The sequence below is a fragment of the Oncorhynchus tshawytscha genome, linkage group LG07 (assembly GCF_018296145.1).
Source record: "Oncorhynchus tshawytscha isolate Ot180627B linkage group LG07, Otsh_v2.0, whole genome shotgun sequence".
Classification (NCBI taxonomy): domain Eukaryota; kingdom Metazoa; phylum Chordata; class Actinopteri; order Salmoniformes; family Salmonidae; genus Oncorhynchus; species Oncorhynchus tshawytscha.
This window is the reverse complement of record NC_056435.1, coordinates 34179827-34206287: the sequence shown is the minus strand read 5'-3', so window position 1 is coordinate 34206287 and position 26461 is coordinate 34179827. Positions and strand designations below refer to the sequence as shown.

At 43.3% G+C, this 26461-nt stretch overlaps 2 pseudogenes; both read right to left on the bottom strand.

The window, feature by feature from the left end:
• Positions 1–74: 74 nt before the first annotated feature.
• On the bottom strand, positions 75–12354 carry LOC112254428 (annotated as a pseudogene).
• Positions 10734–26461, bottom strand: LOC112254427 (annotated as a pseudogene).

Genomic DNA, 26461 nt, shown 5'->3' with positions numbered 1-26461 from the left:
AGTCTGCTGCTGGAGGCCTACAGTTCATCACGGCTGAGCCGGGGCTTCCACTCGGGGTGGTTCAGGACTTTCATCACGGCTGAGCCGGGGCTTCCACTCGGGGTGGTTCAGGACGAAGTCTGCTGCTGGGGGCCTACAGTTCATCACGGCTGAGCCGGGGCTTCCACTCGGGGTGGTTCAGGACGAAGTCTGCTGCTGGGGGCCTACAGTTCATCACGGCTGAGCCGGGGCTTCCACTCGGGGTGGTTCCGGACGAAGTCTGCTGCTGGAGGCCTACAGTTCATCACGGCTGAGCCGGGGCTTCCACAAGGGGTGGTTCAGGACAAAGTCTGCTGCTTTCAGCACCAGACGCACAAACTCCTCCACATCAAAGGAGTAGTTGGTGAATTTAGGATGCTCCCCCAGGGTAGGATGGTGACCCTGTGTGTGTGGGGGGGGTGAAAGAAAGAGTTGTTATGAACACCGCACTGCAGGTCTGTGATTTGTGAGTGTGTGCGAGGCAATGCAAGTGTATATACTAAAGACAAAATGACAGATGAGTCTGGTGGTACATGCTGCAGCTACAGGTGAGGATTGGTAAGGTGTCTCTGGGGACCTGGGGCAGTGAGTTAGGTGGAGGTGGCAGGAGCGGTACTGGAGTGTCCCACCTTATCCTCTGGGAGCACTTTGTCCCTTTTTTGCCAAGTCGCATATCGGATCCCCCGCAGCCGAGCCAGATCTCGATAGCAGCTCTCATCCTGACAGTTATATCTGTGGAGAACAGATGCAGACACTTTATCTCCTGCTCTCACTCTCTTCTCTCAGTATGCCTCCCAGCCCTGCATGGCCCGGCCTGATGAATGCCTGTTTAATTAGGCCGTTATTCACTGCTGCACCTCATGGCTAAGGGCTAACAGAGCACAGCATGCTGCCAGACCCATCACACAGATAGCACTATATCCAGCACAGACGGCACAGGGAGCGCTCTGCCCTGTTGGCCTGTACTACACCATTCACAGAGCATGGAAGGACGGACAGACAGACAAGGATCCAATGGAACAGACAGATACACAGACCCAGAAAAACCCAAAGACATAAAGCTGTTTTAGACACAGACAGACTGAACAGTGTCACTCACAGCTCAAAGATGACAGCCCAATCAGGGAGGAAGAGCAGGTGAGTAAGTCCCGCACCATGAATCCCGATGAAGATGTCAGAGTTGTGGGTTGTTGCAGGAACGGGACGTCCCTACAGACAAGACAGACAGTTATGAAACTTAACTTACTACTTAACTCATAATACCCCTACTGACTTCACTCCAACATAGTATACCACTCAATATTTACCCCAATCTAATAGCGGTGTGTCAGACAACAAAATACACCTGTTACTCAATTCCCTTTGTGCTGCTGCCTTATGTACTCCAGCAGCACCATATCATTTATCCACCAATAATGCATCTAAAGAACACAAACTGTTCACACTCACTTGTATTTGTAATCCACCACTTTGACCTCGAGTAAAGGCCCGGTCTTCAGGGCGTTTGTGAGCTGTATGAACACAGTGAGATGCATTCTCTGATCAATGAGAGGAACAAACACAGACACCGGCCGCATAAATCACAGGCATTTTACTCCGCCAGTTTAAATAAGATTTTAAATGGCCAGTTAAGAGCTGGAGGAGGCAGTAAATCAATTGAGGGAGGGAGAAGTGGGCAGTGCTGCCTCAGACTGGACTCACCTCCTGCTGGTTTAATGTCTTGCGATAGTCTGTGCTGCGTGCTAACAACATGACACGAATCCTCCCCTCCTGAAACCAAGAGCATAAGGATCAGGAGTAGTCAGATGATATAAATAGGACGTCTATATTGGATATGGTGCATTAACAGAAATAGCAAAAGATGAACTCCAGCATTTCACGTAATACATTTTTTTCTCAAACGTGTAAAAGCATTCAACTTTGTCGATTTTCAAAACAGTCTAAAAGAACCAGAACTCTGTGACCTTTTGCAAAACAGTAAATGCACTTTCAAAATGTGGTTGCCTTCTCAAAACATTAATACAGTATATTCACAAATACATTCATAAAAACAAAAAAGATCGAGTCCAAGCACACGAAACAGAAAGTTTGTCTTGTCTTTTTAAAATCCCAGTAGATCAATACATTTTCTTAACAGTCACTAAATCATGATGATCAAAACTATCCAAAGGTGTACAATCATGGGCAATTAAACTCCTTTTATGCATGTTTCACTAAACAATATACATCAAATCAAATATTATTCCAATAAAAAAAACGCAATAAGGATTCATTCATCAGTATCATCACAATCAAATTCCATGTATTCAACACATAGGTTGATCGGCTCATTGTTTTGTAGACTTTTCATTGGCGCACAGAAACACAATATAAATAAGGAAAGGTGAATACAACAAAAGAACACAACTGATATGAATGTAAATGCCTCAATCCACATCAAAGCTCTATAATGGAAGGTCACATCTTTACATGTCATAAAATAAAAAAATATCTAAACTTATTCCCCATTGCCTAGATCTTCCCCATTGCCTAGATCTTCCCCATTGCCTAGATCTTCCCCATTGCCTAGATCTTCCCCTATATTATGCATGGTATGACACTGATGGGGTGATTTAGAAGTATTTACTGATTACTGGAAACAGTGAACACAATTTCACACATTTCTCTTCCAATTAAAACAATGTGTAAAATTCACTTAACAGTGAATGTTGTATTCAATGATGACATCTGTATTTAAAGTTTAGCAAAAGTGTGTCTAAGATATGCAACTCAGGTAACTCAGGCAAGAAAATGTTCTGAAGTTCTGTAAATGTATTTGAGCATTTGAACATTGCTGCTATAGATACTTTTCAAATCAGATCCCCAAAATGCTTGAATGTGATTAAGAAAAACTGTAAACCCATCCATAGCTTTTCAAGGACCTTAATCTCAATTTGATGTACTTGTAGAAAACTCCCACAACCAATAAGGGGCAGGCTCCCATCCAGAGGTGAAGTGGGAGTTTTCTACAGTATTTTTTATTACATTTTTTTTTACACATTACATAGAGCTACAGCACAGAGGGTTTATATAACAAGTGAGAGAGTAAATGCCCTATACAGCATCACCATCTAGTGGCTAAAAGTCCTACAAAACTCAATTTCAGTCTCACTGGCATTGTACCATCTGAGTTGGAAATAGCCTCAGGAAGACAACTCCTAATGTTAAAAAAAGAAAAACTGTGAAAGTGATCAGCCACAAACCACACAGACTGTCAGGAGAAACCCAGAGGGAACACACCACCACATAATGCCAAATACATGCAGTTACCCAACTAGAAAAGCATATTAGATGGATGACATGAAACAGCAGTGTGTGCATAAGGAGAGCTGATATTGTGATGAGTAGAACACAATGGTAGAGAGGAGCAGTCTGCTGTCTCCCTGAACCATTAATCAGAGGGATGAAAGGAGGAGCTGAGAGGAGCTGAGAGGGGGTCAGGGCCGGGCACACCCTTCTTATTCAGCTGGGAGACGGTATCGCAAGCACTGCCATCTCACGGGAAGGCTGTTAGCATATTCGTAGCATCAGCCGAGAATACACAATGAGCTGCATCCTCACAACAGTCTTCAGTGGTTGTAAAGATAGTCAAATGCACTCAGTCTGGGGTCGTAAAGACCAGTAAAGCCTGTATCGGTGAGCTACAGACCAGTGAAGAAAAGGTGTGTGTGCATGTGTGTGTGTATGCGTGTGTGTCTGCATGTGTGGTCAGTATTCCTTACCTTGGGTCCATCCTGTGGAATGTTGAGTCGATATAGAACATACTGGGAGAAGGCCCTGAACATCAATTCACTGTGGCAGTCAGATATCTACTATTAACACACCAAGACAAATTCATTAGCTCCATCTGTCTGTCCCACGTGCACATACACAATGTCCCTCACACACACGCATGTACACACACACACACAATGTCCCTCGCACACACGCATGTACACACACACACTCAATGTACCACACACACACACACACACACACACACACACACACACACAATGTCCCCCTCGCACACACGCACAGATGCACAGTGAGAATTGTATTTGGATAGAAATCTGACAAATCCAAACACATTCCATACCCACACAGAAAGACATTTAAAGCCATGCCAAGCACAGGTCTACGATTCCCTCCTACAGGCCAGAGCACAGCAGTCATAAATATAAACACATGAATATAAACATGACATAAGCAGCAGGAGCAATCTAAGGCATCAGATATGAGGCTAACCTATCAATATTTCACACCTCAAGGCTGACCCCCCCTAGACCTAAGTATTTAAATGATACCATCTTTACACAAATCTCCTTGAAATTATCATTTAAATAACTTAAGAGCTGGAGATGATGAGTACATAGCATAAATATTTGACCCAAATGGCATGCTATGAGTTATGACCAAACTGGATAACAGATGATAAAAGAAAATGGCATGATGAGGCGTGAAGCATGAAAGAAAAAAACAGACATAAAGCCTATGTGATCAAAATAAGAGAAGGCACGGAGGAAGGCATGGAGTCCGAAAGGCAGGGACAACCCAAGCAGCTCAAATGGATTCCGATTTCCTCATTGGCGGCGCAATCCTATCTCTATATTTTCATTACACATGAAGAGATACAGACAGAATACGAACCATAGGTGTGTTATAGAACAGCCCATATCTCATCCTGGGGAGCAGGGTAAACACCACCTCTTTGAAGCACACCTGTTTCAAGGTAATGGATATGTTATACAACCATGAACGACCCCCCCACACACACACACACACTCTCTCTTACCCTTTTAGTGTCAAAAGTTTTCAGATGGATGATGTCATAGTCAGAGAAAGCCTTCCAGGTCTCACTGAACAGATCCCCATATCTGTAAAAACTCGGACAAGGAAGAAAAATACATCAGAAAGATGACTTTGAAATTCAGTTGCTTCATCGGACTGGCTAAACTTCATGTCAGATTTCATGGAGAGTATTATGAAACACTGTTTTGAATTATGGTGTATGTTTCATTAGAACTGTACTTGCCCAGCAGTCAGCCACCTGATTAAAAGGTCCAATGCAACCGATTTTATCTGAATATCAAATCATTTCTGGGTAAAAATTAAGTATCTTACTGTAGTTTTAAATTTAAATTGTCAAAAAGAAACAAAAATAGCTTCTTAACAAAGAGAAAATTATCAAGCGTGAATTTTGCTAAGACTTTCTGTGAGTGGTCTGAGTGGGGAGGAGAAAACTGAAATGTAGAGGTTATTGGAATGCGCGACCAAGAGGGTTAGAGAACAGTTGCTTCATGACCAAAAGTATGTTGACACCTGCTCATCGAACATCTCATTTCAAAATCATGGGCATTGATATGGAGTTGGTACCCCCTTTGCTGCTATAACAGCCTCTACTCTTCTGGGAAGGCTTTCCACTAGATGTTGGAACATTGCTGTGGGACTTGCTTCCATTCAGCCACAAGAGCATTAATGAGGTCGGGCACTGATGTTGGGTGATTAGGCCTGGTTCGCAGTCAGCGTTTCAATTCATCCTAAAGTTGTTTGATGGGGTTGAGGTCAGGGCTCTGAGCAGGCCAGTTAAGTTCTTCCACACTGATCTTGACAAACCACTTCTGTATGGACCTCGCTTTGTGCACGGGGGCATTGTCATGCTGAAACAGGAAAGGGCCTTCCTCAAACTGATGCCACAAAGTTGGAAGCACAGAATCGTCTAGAATGTCACTGTGTCCGGTAGCGTTAAGATTTCCCTTCACTGGAACTAATGGGACTTGCCCAAACCATGAAAAACAGCCCCTGACCATTATTCCTCCGCCAACAAACTTTACAGTTGACACTATTCACTCGGCAGGTAGCGTTCTCCTGGCATCCGCCAAACCCAGATTCATTCATCAAACTGACAAATGGTAAAGAGTGATTCATCACTTCAGAGAACGCATTTCCACTGCTCCAGAGTCCAATGACACCGAGCTTTACACCACTCCAGCCGACTCTTGTGATCTTAGGCTTTTGTGCGGCTGATTGCTATGGCAAACTATTTCCCAAAGCTCCCAACGAACAGTTATGGGGCTGACGTTGCTTCCAGAGGCAGTTTGGAACTCGGTAGTGAGTATTGCAACTGAAGACATGCGATATTTACATGCTACGCGCTTCAGCACTCTGCAGTTCTGTGAGCTTGTGCGGCCTACCACTTCGCAGCTGAGCCGTTGTTGCTCCTAGACGTTTCCACTTCACAATTATAGCACTTACAGCTGACCAGGGAAGCTCTAGCAGGGCAGACATTTCAGGAACTGACCTGTTGGAAAGGTGGCATCCTATGATGGTGCCACGTTGAAAGTCACCGAGCTCTTCAGTAAGGCCATTCTACTACCAATGTTTGTCTATGGAGATTGCATGGCAGTGTGCGCTATTTTACACACCGGTCAGCAACGGGTGTGGCTGAAATACTGTAGCCAAATCCACAAATTTGAAGCATGTCCACATACATTTGTATAAAGTAAGCATTTCACTGTAAGGTCTACTACACCTGTTGTATTCGGCGCATGTGACAAATAAACTTTGATATATAGTGTTTCTCTACCTGAAAAGACATGATCTAAGTGACTGATATTTGGTATTCAGCAGTCATAAAAGTATGTCTTATTTACTTTGAAGAACTACTGAAATAGTTATTTTGTCAGACAGCATAGGCAGCAGCTCTCTAGACGAGATGACTTGGAGTGAAATAAAGTAACCAAATAAAACAAATGTAATATACACAACTGAAATATTTTATTAAAGTAAAGTCATGTAAATAAAGGATGGTTAATAAAGTGATAAGCAGCAATGGGCAGTCACACCATCACTTACCATCACGGGACTTAATATTATTGTTTTATTCTGTGTTGTAACAGCATTCAACCCACATAATGTATGGTGCATTTAATGTTTAAAAACAAAAAAAATCTCAACCCGAAATCGACCTTGCTTTATTATCAAACTGAAACCGAACCAACCTTGCTTTATTATCGAACTGAAACCGAACCGACCTTGCTTTATTATCGAACTGAAACCAAACCGACCTTGCTTTATTATCGAACTGAAACCGAACCGACCTTGCTTTATTATCGAACTGAAACCGAACTGACCTTGCTTTATTATCGAACTGAAACCGAACTGACCTTGCTTTATTATCGAACTGAAACCGAACTGACCTTGCTTTATTATCGAACTGAAACCGAACTGACCTTGCTTTATTATCGAACTGAAACCGAACTGACCTTGCTTTATTATCAAACTGAAACCGAACTGACCTTGCTTTATTATCAAACTGAAACCGAACCGACCTTGCTTTATTATCGAACTGAAACCGAACCGACCTTGCTTTATTATCAAACTGAAACCGAACTGACCTTGCTTTATTATCAAACTGAAACCGAACTGACCTTGCTTTATTATCAAACTGAAACCGAACCGACCTTGCTTTATTATCGAACTGAAACCGAACCGACCTTGCTTTATTTTCAAACTGAAACCGAACTGACCTTGCTTTATTATCAAACTGAAACCGAACTGACCTTGCTTTATTATCAAACTGAAACCGAACCGACCTCGCTCACGATTGTCAGATGAAAGGCCATTCCTTTCCATCTCGCTGTCATTTTCTCTCCCTCCCTCTATCCTTATCCTTTGCCTCCACAGACAGAGGGGGGAACAATAGACAGGATAAGGTTTCCCATAAATCATTCTGTTTACCACCCACTGCTTCACCTTAATCTCCTCCACAAGCAAGTGGTCAAATGTGAAACACAGCACATCGATACACAACACTCTGGTAAACAACCATTCTCTTGCTTTGTACAAACACCTTTGGACAAAACATTCAGCTTGCGAGGTGACAGCAACATGGTGGAATCTCTAATTAGCCTATTGGAGGGCCCAGCTAAGCCATCACCATATTTCTTGCACTTATTCAGTCGTCTCAGATCAGTGAAATGGAGATGGGCTGCAGAATATTGTACTTACTGTGTCCCACATGAGGATTTTTATGTCTCTGCTGAAGGAGTTGTTGATGTGCTGGGAGATTTACAGGTTGACAAAGTCACAGAAATGATGGTACATGTTAACCCCTGCCAAAAACACACATTCAGGTTGATCCATCACATCTGTCAGTACCACTGTTAAGGCTGTTATTATTTGTTTATTCAAACGTTTGGTAATTGTAACAGCATCGACAAAGACAAGATGCCGGCTGTACAATTTACCTAGCTAGCAAAATGTTGCCTGTTTTCCAAACAAGTTTTAACAGGTTAGCTAGATAGCTAACCAAGATAGCGACAAGCTAAGCTAGCTAGATAGTGCAGTTCATGTTGGACAATTTCAGTTGAAACTGGACAGAGAAAGGTCTGGGTTTACGTTTTAAAATGTTTTTTGACTGGCAGACCATATACATGACTAGCCATGATATTTAGAATTGTTTATGCATTTTCCATTTGGCATGTCTCTTCTGTCACAGTTTGCAGCAGCACTGACAGCTGTGTTGACACCACAACTCGGACGAAGTTCCGAACAGCACAATATGACAAGTCATGTCAACTTTTTTCTGCTCAATGATTGGACATTGTATAGAGTCAGCTGCGTGAAATAGGATGATTATATCTCTTGTGATGCAATGCAACTAAGTCACAGGCTATTGTTTGGGGGGTGACACAAGGTGCAAACCAGATGCAACATTGTTGCAACAACATCAATTGTGTCCAGATTGCTTCGTGTGACCTCGGCTTTCCTGTGTCACTACCATAGAAATAGAATGCTAGATAGCCCATCTCCATTCTTGTCATTAATGACATAATAGCTGGACTGGCAGCCATTTTGAGTGTACCCATTCCTAAGTCGAAAAAATACAGGTTATGACAACGTAATAATTGCATGCATTAACGTTAGAAAATAAGCACATTCATTGGACCAGTGCCATTGCTAATACTACAGGATTAGTATTGAAAACATGACATGCGGTAATAAAGTGGCTATAGATCATCTGAAAGACATTTAAATAGAATGACATTAAAACAGTTAGGCTATGTGTTTGCAGACTAGTTAGCTGAAATTCACTACGATTGTGTGTATTTTCCACTTTCATGGCAAACTTTCTGTACTGCTAACATTCACTTCCAGTCATTTTCGCTCCGGTGCTGGTCCAATGAATTTGTTTATTTCCGAACGCTTCTGCATGGAATTATTATATTGTCTTAACCTTCTAAATCTTCAACCTGGACCATGCCAGAAACTAAAGGCCGGAAGTTTACCCTTCAATCTATGCTGTGGTTTGTTGAGTCAACTCAACTGACATGGCAAAAAATACATTCCATTTCACGAGCCACATCAGTTAGCATCATTTGAATGAACAGTCTACATTACCATGGCAACCCAGCATCAGATGATAGAACATTTCAAAATATCATTATTGCATCACTATACCAGGCAGCCATTGCGAGTGTATACCAGGCAGCCATTGCCAGGGTTCCAAGCACGTTGGGCGGCAGGTAGCCTAGTGGTTAGAGCGTTGGCCTTGTAACCGAAAGGTTGCAAGATCAAATCCCCGAGCTGACAAGGTAGAAATCTGTCTTTCTGCCCCTGAACAAGGCCCCTGTTCCTAGGCTGTCATTGAAAATAAGACTTTGTTCTTAGTTAAATAAAGGTTAAAAATAATAATAAATAAATGTTCTATTAATTGTATTTATATATACGCAAACAGAATGTGTTATTTGATATTGTACTAAAACGGCATGAAGACTGTGCCCACCTGCATCAAGCTTCATGAATACAGTAGGTTTCTCAAAGATGATGTCACAGTGCTCTTCATCTGTGGGTTTCAAGTCCAGCTCTGTGTATGTCTGTAGTTCACCATACCTTGGGAGGGGAAAACGAGCGTTTTTCAGAGTTATCATCCCTGTGTTATTCATAGTCACAGACATGACCATCAATCAATCAAATTGAACCTTTTTACTTTTGTTAGAGAGAAATGTTCTTAGTAAGAAGAAACCTTGATATGAATCTCACAGTTCAGAGAGGGTCATAAGGAATCTATGTTTTGTCTCACCAGGACTGCAGAGGGATCTTGTGCTCTCCTTCTGCGGCCAGCGCTCGTGGTTCAGACAGCAAAGCCCCCCAATCTCCCCCTCCCGGAGAAAGTCCTCCTTATACCTGCAGAGAAAACACAGGTGAGTCCCACACTTTCATTTTATCATCATTTCTTTCATTAGGCCAAGAGGAGGGTCAGTCATACTGCTTTCACCTATCCTGCCTTTCAGGTCAATGACGATGAAGAGACAAGCAAATGTAAGAAATAAAAACGTAACTACTAGGATTCTCCGCACACAGTAAAACAAGGAATCCAGATGGGACTCTAGATAAGACGTGTCCCCAAGGATACACTGACCTCTCATGACCCCTGCGAGGGTTCCGCAGGTCCAAGTACAGATTGGTTGCCCTGCAGAAGCGAGTGTGGCGGGTGCATTTCAGAGACGAGTCTCCCTAGAAATAAAATGTGAGCGTTTAGCAAACGTATTTTCTGTTTATCAGTGTGGATTCCTGAGTCCTGTGTGCAGCTGCACTAGAGGAGGAAGGGTTTACAGGATTGGTGGCCTTGCAGAGAGTCTTCATCTCACTGAGGTGCTCCCTGACGTAACCAAAGTCTGCCTGTTTCCAGAACAGCTCCTGGGCTGCCTCCAATGAGCTGGCCCTAGGGAGGACGAAGAGCTCTGTTAGGTCAAACCAGTGGCAGAAATAAATTATGCACATCCACATGTATGACAAGAGCTTGACACAATATGCTAATTAATAAAATGAAACAATATTCTTGTTCGTGAATGGAGAGAGTGGGATTGTATTGTACCATCCGGAGTCAACCCTGGTGCAGACAGGATAGCCAAAGCAGTTCTCTGGGGCACAGTTCTTCTCATAGCCCCAGCAGGCCGACACATCCAGCAGAGCATCCTGTTATAAAACATTAAAGGGTGGGGAAGGGGGAGGCATAAACTAAAAGACGTGCTAAACACTTGGATGGAACTTAAAAGACCCCACTAAAAACAGCCTACTTGTACCACCATGATACAAAAAACATCAGTACGTGGTCACTGTCAAACACTGTAAGCTTCCAATTGTTTTAGGCTTGAGCTCTAAACTTGCTTTCTGTTCACAAGACTTTGGCTTAGACAAGAGACTTAAAATGAGCTAATCCCCCTCCACCATGTGTATGATGATAACAAACATGGTAGTCATAGGGCCCTATTACTAACAATAATAATAATAATCAATTACATTTGCAAATTTGCTCTTCAAGAATAATCTCAAAGTGCATAAAATCAAATAAACATAAAAATAGTTTAAAAAACCAAATACTGTATATCTAACCATATCAGGAAAGCAACCATCAAAGTCTTTGAGGTAAGGACATAATGGTAGGTTCCGCCGATGGAGAGTAGCTTTTTAAAAACAAAACAATGGTCTGAACAGCGCTGAGATTATCAGGAAGACAGTTCCATTGGTGTGGTGCATGGGAGGAAAAGGCACAGTCCCCCATGGAGTAGTTTGGAGTGGCTTGAACATAAGGTGTGTGGAGGTTCATAGGGGGAGAGCAGGTCTGACAGGCAGGCGAGTCCAATGAATAATAACACAGTAATAATAACACAGTAGCTCACCCTGTATTATTTTAAAAACTATGACAGTACAGTTCTTACTTTAAAAGGGCAGAGCGGGTCCTCTCCACAGAGCCTGGCCACTCTCTTGTTATTGCGGGGGAAGTAGGAGATGTGGTGCCGTGGCAGCGCAAGGCTGCTGTAGTGGAGTGGTGGTTTGTGGTTGGTGTTCTCAGCTTCCTCAGCAGCTACCACAGCGTAAATACAGACCATGACCAGTGCTACCAGCTGCAGCATAGTCAGTCCCACACAAACACATGTGAGAGTCACCTTGGTTTACCTCACAGCACAGCACAAACTCTGTGCAGTGAGAGCGAGAGAGGCAGACACACTGTAATCTTGGGTAAGAAATGGATACCGCCGTTTACAAGTTTGTGGGTATAGACTATAGTGTGGGAATCTGCCTTGAGGCAGATCTGAACTCTATATAGTAGAAGTCCTGTTGCAGGAAATATTAGTGACATTTTTCCTGTCATTGTTCAAGCAATCATGGCTGGGATAGGGCAAATTGACAACAACAAAAAAACAAGTGTAGGACGGGTATGACCAGTGACCAGGAACCGGATCCTGCACCTCTCAGATTTGACTTGGTTTGTTCCGGCACCTATTTGCCCAGATCTGGTACCTCTCGCGGCATGATTAATTAATTATTCCACTGTTCACACTTTAGACATTCTAATAAAAGCGATCAGTATTAAAGAAGTTGACTCTCAGGAGTTAAATGGAGAGTCATTGTGGGAGGTTAAAAAATGTTTTTATCTGAGTATGTGCTTCATATTATCACATAGGTAGGAGGCCTATGTATTCTCATGCATGTTCTGCTGTAGCCTACATTGATTTATTTTATTTGAAATTCTATTCCGATATTGTGATATTTGTTCTACTGCTACATTGATGTCTTGAAAATGATATGGAATCCGGGTCTTGTAAGCCCCACAGCTGGGTACAGTATGTGTGCGTGGGTGTTCTGCAGTGTCATCTAAAAATGTAGCAGTAGAACAAATATCACACTATCGGAATATAACGTAAAATAAAATAAATCAATGTAGGCTACAGCAGAACATGCATGAGAATACATAGGCCTCCTACCTATGTGATAATATGAAGCACATACTCAGATAAAAACATTTTGGGTGTTCTGCAGTGTCCTCTAAAAATGTTGCTGGACATTGATGTCTAGACAAGTAGGCCATAAGAAATGTAGACCTGTGTAAACACCGCAGCTATACTCAAGTACGTGGGCATACTGAAGTGACGTGTAAAATGCTTTGAATGAATCCGCACCTTGGAGGGTGCTGTCCGTTTCACCACCATTTTAGGCCTCTTGGCTGCTATGTTGTTTGACCATTTTTTCGTCTCAATCTGATGCTTTTGAGCCCGTGGGGAAACACCACAAGGCTTCAAAAATATGCTGAAGTTGTTAGAATATGTACATTCAGAGTCTTTAATAATAACACCACTAGGCTAAATGTCGAATCACATAATTATGGCATGTTTGTGGTGTAAAGTGTTGCTCCCTTAAATTAAAGCCGTCTAGACTTTTCTCAGGGAGTGTCACAGGCCGGCTACTGTATCAAATGAATAAATTGTTGCTTCCACAACACAATCGTTATATTGATTGCTACAATGGAACACACGCTCTGAACCATACACGCACAGTGACTGACATATTATCCGATTTTCACAAGTTGTTCACCAATATATAATTATCTGTCGATTACGGGGTTCTATCACTGCTCCAGAGCTCCTTACCAAGTTGCAGCAATATTATTCCATGACCATTACAAAACGCCCCTAATAAAACGTCTGGATTAGTAGTTTCACTTTGCTCGATAAATCATCCCGGCCCCGCTACACTGATGTCATCAATTTGGAACGTTTTGGTGGCACTGTTATGACTGGTACACAGCTAAATAGATTCCTGAGTGAAAAGTGATAGAACCTGCAAACTTCCAAAAACAACTTCTCGTGAATAAAATAAAGTTTATGTGGTTGATCAGAAGACTAAACTACACATGTATTAAACCTGGCGCTTACCTTCTGCAAACTAAAATGTAGAAACTCCAGGTCGCCATAACACCGGAAACCTTACACCGGCACGCAGTGTACTATTAGTCACAAGGTGGAGATGTAGGATGTAGTTGGGTTTTGTACATGTTCTTGATGTCCTCCAGGTCGAGTCTCAGCTCCTCTGCCTCCTCAGTCTTCTCTCCATACATCTGGAGGATGGTGTAGCGTCTCAGCTCCAGCTCCTACAACACAGTCAGTCACACAACGCGGGCTCAGAGGATAACACTAGATCTATAGTCTCAAGAGGGCTAACTCTAGTGGACTTTTCCTTATCTGTGACTAGCTGCTTATAAAGCTCTGTCCAGCAACTCATCTTACGAGATGTTAGTTTTCACAACTAACATCTTGTATTTAAGCTAAATAATCACAACAGCGATTTACCCTAATATGATTAAACTGTCTTAGTGGTACTTCTATGAATGAATCCTCTCCTCACCTGAAGTTGCACTTTCAGTGTGGAGATCTCCTTCACACTGTCCTCCATCTCCTCATTCTGATTGGTCAATCTGACCGTCTCCTCCGCCATGGAAGAGCGAGTCCTCTCCAGACTAGAGATATCCAGCTGAGGGGGCAGGCAAGAGAGCGAAAGAGGGAAAGAATGAAAGAGGAAAGAAAGAGGTAAGAAAGAGCCTGGCAAGCAGTTTTTCAGCAACCTTCAGAAAGTATATTTGAAAATCAGACACTTCATCGAAAACTAGAAGGCATTTGAAGAAATCCATGTAGGACACTCTTGCAGTGGTAGTCCTCAAAGCAAAGTAGAAGCAGTGTCAGGAAGGCAGTTGGTACCTGTAGCTGAGCTCTCTCCCTCTGAGTTTCAGCTGGGACTGCAGGTTCTCTATGATGCTGGAGCCTCCACTGAGCCGAGCCACCTCATACAAGTTGGTCCCACTCAAAGACATGGACGTGGTCATCGTCCCCAACGACTGATCCAGAGAGTCCTCCTGATGAAATACAAAACAGGTCTCTCTTGTTAACCATCCAACCTCAAACGAGCCAAATATGCAAACTAGCTCAGATTTGTCCCTTCGCCATAAGTTCACTATTCATTTTATTGAGGTAACCATCCCTAATACTGGGCAAAAAAAATGGAGGTTGGCTGGGTGTGAAAGGGTAAATTGTGTGCCTGTGGCGAGTACCTGGGAGGAAGAGGAGTGCAGGCCTGTGTGGTCTACTGCACTGATGGAGCTGGAACGGGACTGGAAGGGGGTAGATGAGGCTGGGGGCTCACCCACAGACTGAACCAATGACTTCCACTCCTAATGACAGAAACAGCATGTCATTTTCCCTCCACACAGACTGATTTAAGAACAGACACACAAGGTTGGTCATTGATATAAAACAGAAATCGATAGATATCTACCTTTCCCTTGAGGGTCTCTTGTGCTAGGTAGCGTTTTTTCCTTTCTTGCTCCACCTTCATTTTTTCCATCTCCAGCTGATTGGTCAGGAGGAGCTGGTGGGAGGAACAGAGGAGGTTAAATCAACTGTATTTATGAATCCCTTTTTACATCAGCAGATGTCACAAAGTGCTATACAGAAACCCAGTTTTAAACCCCAAACAGCAAGCAAGGCAGATGTAGAAGCACGGTGGCTAGGAAAAACTCCATAGAAAGGAAGGAAACCTAGGAAGAAACCAGGCTCTGAGGATGTGTGAGAAATGTTGTTACGTTACTGCAGGATAAATTGGGCAGGGGAAGAAACATGCCTTGTCCTTCTTGGCCTCCTCCTGTGTTCGAGTGTGCTCTCCCCTCAGATTCTCCAGCTCCACATGCTCCCTACACCATAAGGATGACAGGAAATGGCACGTTAATCAAATCAAATTTATTTATATAGCCCTTCGTACATCAGCTGATATCTCAAAGTGCTGTACAGAAACCCAGCCTAAAACCCCAAACAGCAAGCAATGCAGGTGTAGAAGCACGGTGGCTAGGAAAAACTCCCTAGAAAGGCCTGGAACCTAGGAAGAAACCTAGAGAGGAACCAGGCTATGTGGGGTGGCCAGTCCTCTTCTGGCTGTGCCGGGTGGAGATTATAACAGAACATGGCCAAGATGTTCAAATGTTCATAAATGACCAGCATGGTCGTATAATAATAAGGCAGAACAGTTGAAACTGGAGCAGCAGCACGGTCAGATGGACTGGGGACAGCAAGGAGTCATAATGTCAGGTAGTCCTGGGGCATGTTCCTAGGGCTCAGGTCCTCCGAGAGAGAGAAAGAGAGAATTAGAGAACGCACACTTAGATTCACACAGGACACCGAATAGGACAGGAGAAGTACTCCAGATATAACAAACTGACCCTAGCCCCCTGACACAAACTACTGCAGCATTTAATACTGGAGGCTGAGACAGGAGGGGTCAGGAGACACTGTGGCCCCATCCAAGGACACCCCCGGACAGGGCCAAACAGGAAGGATATAATCTCACCCACTTTGCCAAAGCACAGCCCCCACACCACTAGAGGGATATCTTCAACCACCAACTTACCATCCTGAGACAAGGCTGAAGGAAAGGCTCCAAAGCTTTGTAATGAATAGCCATTAGGTCCACCTCAATGTACAGTGCCTTCAGAAAGTATTCATACCCCTTGACTTATTCCACATTTTGTTGCGTAACATCATACATTCAAAATGGCGACGGTTCCCAGTCCGGGGTCTTCAGTCCAGAGCCTCTGGCGATGATCCACAGTACAGTTCCCCAGAAGCAGAGGGATCAGCGTAAGAAGGGGGGGCTGCATCCAGAACCGGAGCCGCCACCGAGGGTAGATGCCCACCCGGACCATCCCCTATAGGTTCAGGTTTGCGGCCGGGAGTTCTCACCTTTGGGGGGGTACTGTCACGCCCTGACCTTAGATATCTGTTTTTCTATATATTTTGGTTAGGTCAGGGTGGGTACTCTAGGTTTTGTATGTCTAGGGTTTTTGTATGTCTATGTTGGCCTGATATGGTTCCCAATCAGAGACAGCTGTTTATCATTGTCTCTGATTGGGGATCATATTTAGGTAGCCATTTTCCTCATTTGTGTTGTGGGATCTTGACTATGTTTCGTTGCCTGTCTGCAGTAATTTTGTATAGCTTCACGTTTCGTTTGTTGTTTTTGTTAAGTGTTTCATTTATTAAAAGAGAATGTACGCATACCACGCCGCCCCTTGGTCTCACTCATACGATGATCGTGACACCTGTGCTTAGCTCCATTCCGTTTTTTTTTATTGTGGAAAAACTCCACAGTCCTTAACAATTACAAACATACCCATAACATCATGCAGACACCATTATGCTTGAAAATATGGAGAGTGGTACTCAGTAATGGGTTGTATTGGATTTGTTCCAAACATATCACTTGGTATTCAGGAGGAAAAAAAATTAATTGCTTTGCCACATTTTTTTGCCCTGTGCCAAACAGGATGCATGTTATGGAATATTTTTATTCTGTACAGGCTTCCTTCTTTTCACTCTGTCAATTAGATTAGTTTTGTGGAGTAACTACAATGTTATTGATCCATCCTCAGTTATCTCCTGTCACAGACATTCAATGGTGGAAAAAGTACCCAATTGTCATACTAGAGTAAAAGTAAAAGATACCTGAAATAGAAAATGACTCCAGTAAAAGTGAGTCACCCAATAAAATACAAGTTGAGTAAAAGTCTAAAAGTTTTTGGTTTTAAATATACTTAAGTATCAAAGTAAATGTAATTGCTAAAATATACTTAAGTATCAAAAGCACAAGTATAAATCAAACCAGATGGCACAATTCGATTTTTTACGGATAGCTATGGGCACACTCCAACACTCAGACATCATTTACAAATGAAGCATTTGTGTTAAGTGAGTCCGCCAAATAAGAGGCAGTAGGGATGAACAGGGATGTTCGAATTTGACAATTTTCCTGCATTCAAAATGTAACAAGTACTTCTGGGTGTCAGGGAAAATGTATGCAGTAAAAAGTATATCATTTTATTCAGGAATGCAGTAAAAAATATAAATAGTAAAGTACAGATACCCCAAGAAACTACTAAAGTATACTTTCAAGTATTTTTACTTAAGTACTTTAGACCACTGCAACTGTTTTAAAGTCACCATTGGCCTCATAGTGAAATCCCCGAACGGTTTCCTTCCTCTCCGGTAACTGAGTTAGGAAGGACGCCTGTATCTTTGCAGTGACTGGGTTTATTGATACACCCAACCACAGTTTAATTAATAACTTCACCATACTCGAAGGGATTTTCGATGTCTGCTTTTTGTATTTTGACCTATATACCAAAAGGTGCCCTTCTTTGCGAAGCATTGGAAAACCTCCCTGGTCTTTGTGGTTGAATCTGTGTTTTAAATTCACTGCTCAACTGAGTGAACTTAAAGATAATTGTATGTGTGGGGTACAGAGACGTGGTAGTCATTCGAAAATCATGTTAAACGCTATTATTGAACACAGTGAGTCAATGCGCCTTATTTTGTGACTTAAGAAGATTTTTACTCCTGAACTTACTTAGGCTTTCCATAACAAAGGGGTAGAATACTTACTGACTCAAGACATTTCAGCTTTTCAATTAAGTGTAAAACAATTCCCATAACATAATTCCTATTTTACATTATAGGGTATTGTCTGCAGGCAAGTGATTTTTTTGTATTTTTTTAATCCATTTTAAATTCAGGCAATAACACAACAAAATGTGGAAAAAGTCATGAGGTGGGAATACTTTCTGAAAACACTAAGTGAAGAGGCAACTTACTACTGTGTCTCACCAAGCCTGTGTTAAAAGCCCTCCAGTACCTGCTGCTGTCATCCTCCAGTTTCTCCAGCTTGGTCTTTTCTGTGTCCAGCTGACAGTGGAGACGCCCTTTCTCCTGGCGAAGCAGGGAATTCTGGGACTCCAGTGAGACCAGCTGGGCATTAATGGCCAGAAGCTCCTCAGTTGTTGCACGCTCCTTTTCCACAGCAACAGCCAGCTGGGCCTGTGCCTCCGCTGTTGAGTTAAAGGGTGGGAGGTTAAAGGAATTAAACCTGCATCTAAAAATAGGAGCAATCTGTGGTCCTGACAAGATGTAGAAAACTCTTGTTACAAACTAAAGTAAATTGTGACTTCAGAGGTTCTCTTCTCACCTACTCGATCTGAAATGTTCTTCTCCAGTTTCTCCCATGATGCCGTCTGGCCAACCAGCGAGGCCTGCAGAATTTCAATCTGTCTGAGCAAGGGCTGTGTTGCTGAGGTAACACTCTGACTCAGCTCCTGGGTCCTGGTCTCCGCCCCCTGCAGTCTCTAAAGACCACCGGTAAACACATCAGTGTGTAACCTTTGACCCCTAACACACAAGCATGGCTGCGCCTTACAGTGAACTCCAAAGAAGTAATGAGGAAAACAGGACTGTGTGAGTGTCTCCTACCTGCTGAAGGTTACTGATCTCCTCCCTCAGGTAGTCTTCTTTCCTGGCCTGCTGCTGTTCAGCCCTCTGCAGAGCCAGCTGCAGATCAGCCACCTGGTTGACCAAAGCATCCAGCTGCATGTGGGCCTCCACCAGGGTCAGAGCCAGCTCCTCCTTGACCTGGGTTTCCCTGCTCAAAACAGCTTCCTGGGCCTCGCTGGCATGGCTGGCCTTGGCTTTGTGCAGCCCTGTCAGTTCCCTGAGATCACATACACCCCACCATGTCACTACATGGCTTGGAAATATGAGTTGGTGCTTCTGTGAACATCTTTACGCATCAGAATGTTGTGTCTTTGTGGGATTTCTAAATGACAAGCACATCTGAAGCAGGAGTTGGAAAAGTAGAGTTATTATTATTTGTGTGAAGTATGTATTCTTACTTGTAGGAGTTGTCGAGGGCAGCCTGCAGGCTCTTATTGTTTTCCTGGTGTTCCTCTGAGTCATTCTGGAGATTGGTCATGTCCTTCTCCTGGCGCTCCACCACTATGTTCAGCTTGTTAATGTTGTCCCTGTGCTGCTTCTCCACCTCCTCCTTCCCATCAAAAAGCTGGAGACACACACACACAGCCAGGCATAGTTAGATACTAATGGGCATTCAGGATCAGGACACACTTCTGATGACCACAAAGTATTGCGACTTTTCTATAAAATTCAACATTTTTTTATATATTTCCCCTGACCTGCTGTAGGTGTTCGAGCTCTTCCTCCTGCTATTTAAGCATCTTGTTCTGTTTGGTGATTTTAGTCTCACTCTCCTTCACACGCAGCTTCTTGATGATGTTGGAGTGTTGCAGCTGCTGCTTGGACAGCTTCTCACCCTCCTCAAGCAGTCTGTGGATCTGCTTCTCCTTCTCTCTGAGGATCTCCGTAGTCTGGTGGACAGCTCTTCCCTCATCCCCTTAATCTCCTATGGAGTAAACATAACAGTAAAAAGACTTGAGACGATGCTTGAAGAAGGCTTTTTTTGCATTGTGACTATCATTGTCACTAATGTTCAGTTAGATATATGACAATGATCTTAAATGAGTTCTTAGGCACTGTGTTAGTTCTTAGCTTGTTTTACCTTCTTGGCAATGTCTCTCTCCTTGCATGCTAGCTGGGCTTTCCTCTCAGTGTCTGCGATGCTCTGTGTGAACTCTTCCTTCAGAGACTGAACAATGGAACTCTCCTCCGTAAGACCAATCACCACACTGCGACACACACAGAGACTCCTCAGTCTCACAAAGGACCATCCTTATCCAAACACCATACATACCCTCCCATTGACAAAACCAAGAGGACATATACTTGCCGACAAAACAATTTGTTTCTTTAGGCTATTCTAATATAGACCATGCAACTGAACAAAAATATAAAACACAAAATGCAACTATTTCAAAGATTTGACGAGTTACAGTTCATATAAGGATATCAGTCAATGGAAATAAAATAACTAGGCTCTAATCTAAAGGTTTCACATGACTGGGAATACAGATACACATCTGTTGGTCACAGATATCTTTAAAAAAAGTAGGGGCTTGGATCTGAAAAACAGTATTTGGTCTGTCAACTACTTGCCTCATGCAGGGCCATGGAACACATCTCCTTCGCATAGAGTTGATCAGACTGTTGCTGTTGTTCCACTCTTCTTCAATGGCTGTGCAAAGTTGTTGGATATTGGCGGGATCTGGAACACGCTGTCGTACACGTCGATCCAGAGCATCCCAAACATGCTCAATGGGTGACATGTCTGGTGAGTATGCAGGCCATGCAAACATGAGGTGATGGCGGCGGATGAATGGCACGACAATGGGCCTCAGGATCTCATCACGCGGTGCATTCAAATTGCCATAACTAAAATGCAATTGTGTTTGTTGTCCGCCACCATGCAGCACGTTGTTCACAACGTTGACATCAGCAAACTGCTTGCTCACACAACGCCATACACGCAATCTGTCCGGTACAGTTGAAACCGGAAAACATCCGTGAAGAGCATACTTCTCCAACATGCCAGTGGCCATGTTGGAGAAGTATGTGAGCATTTGCCGGTTACAACGCCGAACTACAGTCAGGCCAAGACGACAAGCACGCAGATGAGCTTTCCTGAGATCGTTTCTGACAACTTGTGCTGAAATTCTTTGTTTGTGCAAACCCACAGTTTCATCAGCTGTTCGGGTGGCTGGTCTCAGATGATCCCACAGGTGAAGAAGCTGGATGTGGATGTCCTCAGCTGGCATGGTTACACGTGGTCTGCGGTTGTGAGGCCGGTTGAACGTACTGATAAATTCTCCAAAACAACATAGGAGGCGGCTTATGGTAGAGAAATTAACATTAAATTATCTGGCAACAAATCTGGTGGACATTCCTGCATTCAGCATGCCAATTGCACACTCCCTCAAAACTTGAGACATCTGTGGCATTATGTTGTGTGACAAAACTGCAAAATTTAGAGTGGCCTTTTATTGTCCCTACACAGGGTGCACCTGTGTAATGATCATGTTGTTTAATCAGCTTCTTGATATGCCACACCTGTCAGGTGGATGGATTATCATGACAAATAAGAAATGCTCACTAACAGGGATGTAAACAGAGCAAAAAGCTATTTGTGCTTATGGAGAATTTCTGTGATCTTTAATTTCAGCTCAGGAAACATGGGACCAACACTTTCTTTTACATGTTGTGTTTATATTTTTGTTCAGTATATTTCCATTGGTTCGTTTAGAGAATGCTCCTTTCTGCTCTTACATGGCATTTTCTAACCTGGATTTTACCCAATGTCAAGATGTTGATACACACTGTTTAAGGTTGTCACACTCATCCTCTAGCCTTGCCTTGTCTTCGCTGACTGTCAGCAGCTGTAACTCCCTCTTCTCAAGGCAGTTTGACATCTCATCAATTACCTACAAAAAAGTCCACATTAGGAACATCAAAGGGAATTCACTCAGTGAATGAATAAAACTGATAGTGTACCTTGTTTCTAGACTCGCTTTCAAAGGACAACTTCATTTTCAGTTTCCACCAAGAATGTTTTTCAAATAGAGGAGCACATTGCTTAATGCATGATGGTTTGGGGAATGCTTCGTGTCGACAGGGTCAATCCATGTCATTTCAGCAAGCCATGACACCCATCTCAGATTGTTCCGTGTCTGTAGTTAGAAACAGCTAAGATTAGCATTCCTGCAACATTATTTTGTTGAAATATCATTTTATCTCTGAGAAATTAAGCTAATTGTCCACTTTAATTGAAAGGATAAGGATTCATATAATAATATTCAATAAATACATTTCATTTGGACCAAACTTTTTCCTAACAATGTGTAAGCCATGGCGAATCCAAAGAAAAGGTCCAAAGACACCCACTGATCCCTCACACCAATCCCACCTCAACAAATGAGTATAGACTATAAGTTTTCTATGTCTGACAAGTAGTATGGAGCCACGGCTAAGTATTGTTTCTTCATCATATGTAGTGTATTCTCAGTGAATATGGTGATGTTTTTTCCCCCTGTTCAGATAAATTAGTCTTGTTGTTAGGTTTATCGCCCATCCTACATCCTGATATTATATGGTTCTGACCACTAGATGGTGCTGTTCCAGATTATGTGAAAGGGATAGGCCTTGTTCACTCAAATTACAAAATCACATATTGGTTTCCTTACCCTGTAAGCAGTTAAATGGACAAGGTACGGGGTTTTGTTGTCTAGGGGGTTCAATGAATGTCAGATTCCTTGTGTCTAACTCATTGTTAGAAAAAATACGTTTGGTCCAAATTTATCAAATTATATTTCAACAAAATTGTTTTGCAGGAATGCCAATCCAATCCGTTTCCAACAGGAACAATTAATGAACAATCTGAGATGGTTACTAAAATTCTTTCTTGTGCTTTGAGGTGGAGCAACCCCACAGGGACCATTTACAGTGCATTAGGAAAGTATTCAGACCCCTTGACTTTTCCCACGTTGTTATTTTCCAGCCTTATTCTAAAATGGATTTCTCAGCAATCTACTACACAGAACCCCATAATGGCAAAGCAAAAACATGTTATTTTTATGTATAAACAAAAAAATATGAAATATTACATTTACATAAGTGTTCAGACCCTTTACTCAGTACATTGTTGAAGCACCTTTGGCAGTGATTACAGCCTTGAGTCTTCTTGGGTCCTCTTGGCACACCTGTATTTGGTGGTTTCTCCCATTCTTCTATGCAGATCCTCTCAAGCACTGTCAGATTGGATGGGGAGCGTCGCTACACAGCTATTTTCAGGTCTCTCAAGATGTTAGATCGGGTTCAAGTCTGGGCTCTGGCAGGGCCACTCAAGGACATTCAGAGAGTCTTGTCCCCAAGCCACTCTTGCGTTGTCTTGGCTGTGTGCATAGGGTCTTTGTCCTGTTGGAAGGTCCTGAGCTCTCTGGAGCAGGTTTTCATCAAGGATCTCTCTTTATTTTGCTTCATTAATCATTCCCTTGATCCTGATCCATGGTGACAGGTTTTCTCCAGACGTGACACTTGGCATTCAGGCCAGAGTTAAATCTTGGTTTCATCAGACTAGATAATCTTGCTTCATGGTCTGAGAGTCCTTTAGGAAAACTCCAAGCAGGCTGTCATGTGACTTTTACTGAGGAGTGGCTTCCGTCTGGCCACTCTACCATAAAGGCCTGATTGGTGGAGTGGTGCAGAGATGGTTGTCCTTCTGGAAGGTTCTCTCATCTCCACAGAGGAATTCTGGAGCTCTGTCTGAGTGACCATCGGGTTCTTTGTCGCCTCCCTGACCAAGGTCTTTCTCCCCCGATTGTTCAGTTTGGCCTGGCAGCCAGCTCTTTTTATTTTATTCAATCAAATTTGGACCAGGGCTGTAACGTAACATGTAGAAAAAGGAAAGGGGTCTGAATACTTTCCGAATGCACTGTACTTTGGTATATGAACATGACTGCCCAACAGTGCAACGATTCTGCTCTCTATGAGTTGGTATTTAAAGTCACACAAACCCATGCACATTGACACAACACACACTGTTTTTAAAAAGTGGTGTTTCAAGTTGCAAAGGTCATGTTGTGGACCTCTGTATTACCTTTTGAAGCCATAGAATCTGACAAGTTGACACTCCTCTTTTCTCCTCTGTAATTGGTGGGGGGCTGCTGTTCCTCCACGTCCTCAGGATTCTCGCCATTAACAGGCGTGGCACTGCGACCACTTTCCTCCATCTCATTCTTATCCAGAGACTGATCCTTCATTGCTTCTGTTAGCACCTCCTATTCTTCCTCTTCCTGTTTCTCCTCCTTCCGTACCTGTGCGGGGGTCGCAACTATGACAGGAGGTGAGGGCATGGGTCCTGCGGTGACAGACGCTAGCGTCCGGTTCCCTGGGATCTCATCGTCAGAGTTGACTTCACTGACACTGCGGCTGTCCAAAGACTGCATGCTGAACGAGTCGATGCGCTCAAAGGCATCGGAGGAGGAGCCGCAGCTCTCGGTCAACTTGGCGTAGTCCTCCAGGCAGGAGAAGTCTCCACAGGCAGATGCTGAGAGCAGCTGGAAAGAGCCCTGCATCAGGTGGAGGCCTGCCTTGGCCTCTGCAGTCTCTTGCCTGGAACTGGCCGAGCTCTCACTCTGCACACTTTCATGGTCCAAAACCTCTATGTTAATTAGTGGTGGAGGTGCCTAAGGAGAATGTGCTGACAGGAGGGGAGGGGGTGTTGCTCTGTCTGTCCTCTGATTTCAGGGAGGGTGCTTCGCTCTGCTTGTCCTCCACTTTGGGGTCTTTGGGCTCCAATAGGATTTCCTTAGGGGGTGTGGTAAGGAAAAAGTCGAAGGGGGACTCCAGTTCAGTGTTGCTGGGGGGTTCAGAAGTGTCAACAACATCATCATCAGGTTGGGTGTCTGAGGGAGTAAATGGTTGTTCTGTTTGTGCACCCTCAGGAACAGCAGTTGTATCCTCTACAGTTGATTCTACCCAACTCTCAGTGATTAGTGGACTGTCAGTGTCATTATGAGCATCACCCTGAGCCAAGACTGGAGGGTCTGGTGTCTGAACGAGGACGATTTCTGAGGAAGGCCATTGACTTTTGGACTCTGTCAGGTTCTCATCAGCTTCCTGTTCTTCAAGTCTGTTGGTCTCCTTCATCCCTGGCTTGTGAGGGTCCACATCGTCCTTAACCATAGTCTCCCTGTTCTCATCATCCTTCTCCTGTAGCCACCTGTGGGTGGCACAGATACAATCTGGATATTCATGACACCTTGCAGTTCTCCTGGGGGCAGAAAAGCATTGAAGAAGTTTTCTGTTTCATCCACAACCGCACGGGTGACAGCGGTCGTGATGGCCTCTGATGACAGAGGGAGAGTTGTTACACAATCCTCTGGAGGAGATTCCCATTGTGTCAACCCCCATCCACCGCTCAATGGCGTCTTCCCTGGTAGATCTAACGGGAAAACAGGTTGTAGCCCTTGTTGGTAAATGGCCAGAAGATAAGGGCATATTGCAGTCAGACACCAAAGCATATTTAATTTTTATTTTATTGGGTAAATTAGACACCGGCTCATCATAGTTTCCTTATCACGAAGACTAGCTAGTGTTTCACTTTCATTGGTAATCACATCAATTCCGGAATAATGCTCAGACGCAAATGGTTGTGTATTAAATCACAAAACAACCAATGACAGCAGTACACAGTTATACTATAACATTAGCTAACGTTACTTCACCTACCGCCATAAGGCATTATCACTGTGACGCCCCGTTAGTCTTCTTTAATGTCAAGAACTCGGTCGATGGATTTCTGAGCTGTTGTCAAAGATTGTTTGGCAAAGCTTGACAGCTGGGTAGATCTGAACCAACTCATGATAGCGGTCTCTTGCTAGCGAGCGCTAACGTTAGTGAACAGACTCTCTAGCTAGCCAGCCAATTTAGCTAGGAATATGAACATCCACTTGAGGTTTACTAACAAGACAGAGAGTTAACTTGTCAGCTTGGAATAATATGCCCATTCCACGCAATGAGCCATATGTTTTAACAACAATCTCTGTCGAAGCAAATAAGCGAGTTGGCTAGCTGGTTAGCTAGCTAGATAAGCATCAATCAGGCAAACCCTTCCTCGACCTCGATACAAGTCAAATAATACTTCAGAAATATAACGTTAGCTAGCTAGTACATCCATACAGTGGAATGAAAATACATGCCTCAACCGGGACATGACTCTTTAAACGTTCTTATTATTCTGTTTCGTTAATCGCCTTTCCCTTTCATTGTTGATATGTTTTGGTATTTTTGAAATATGGCGTAAT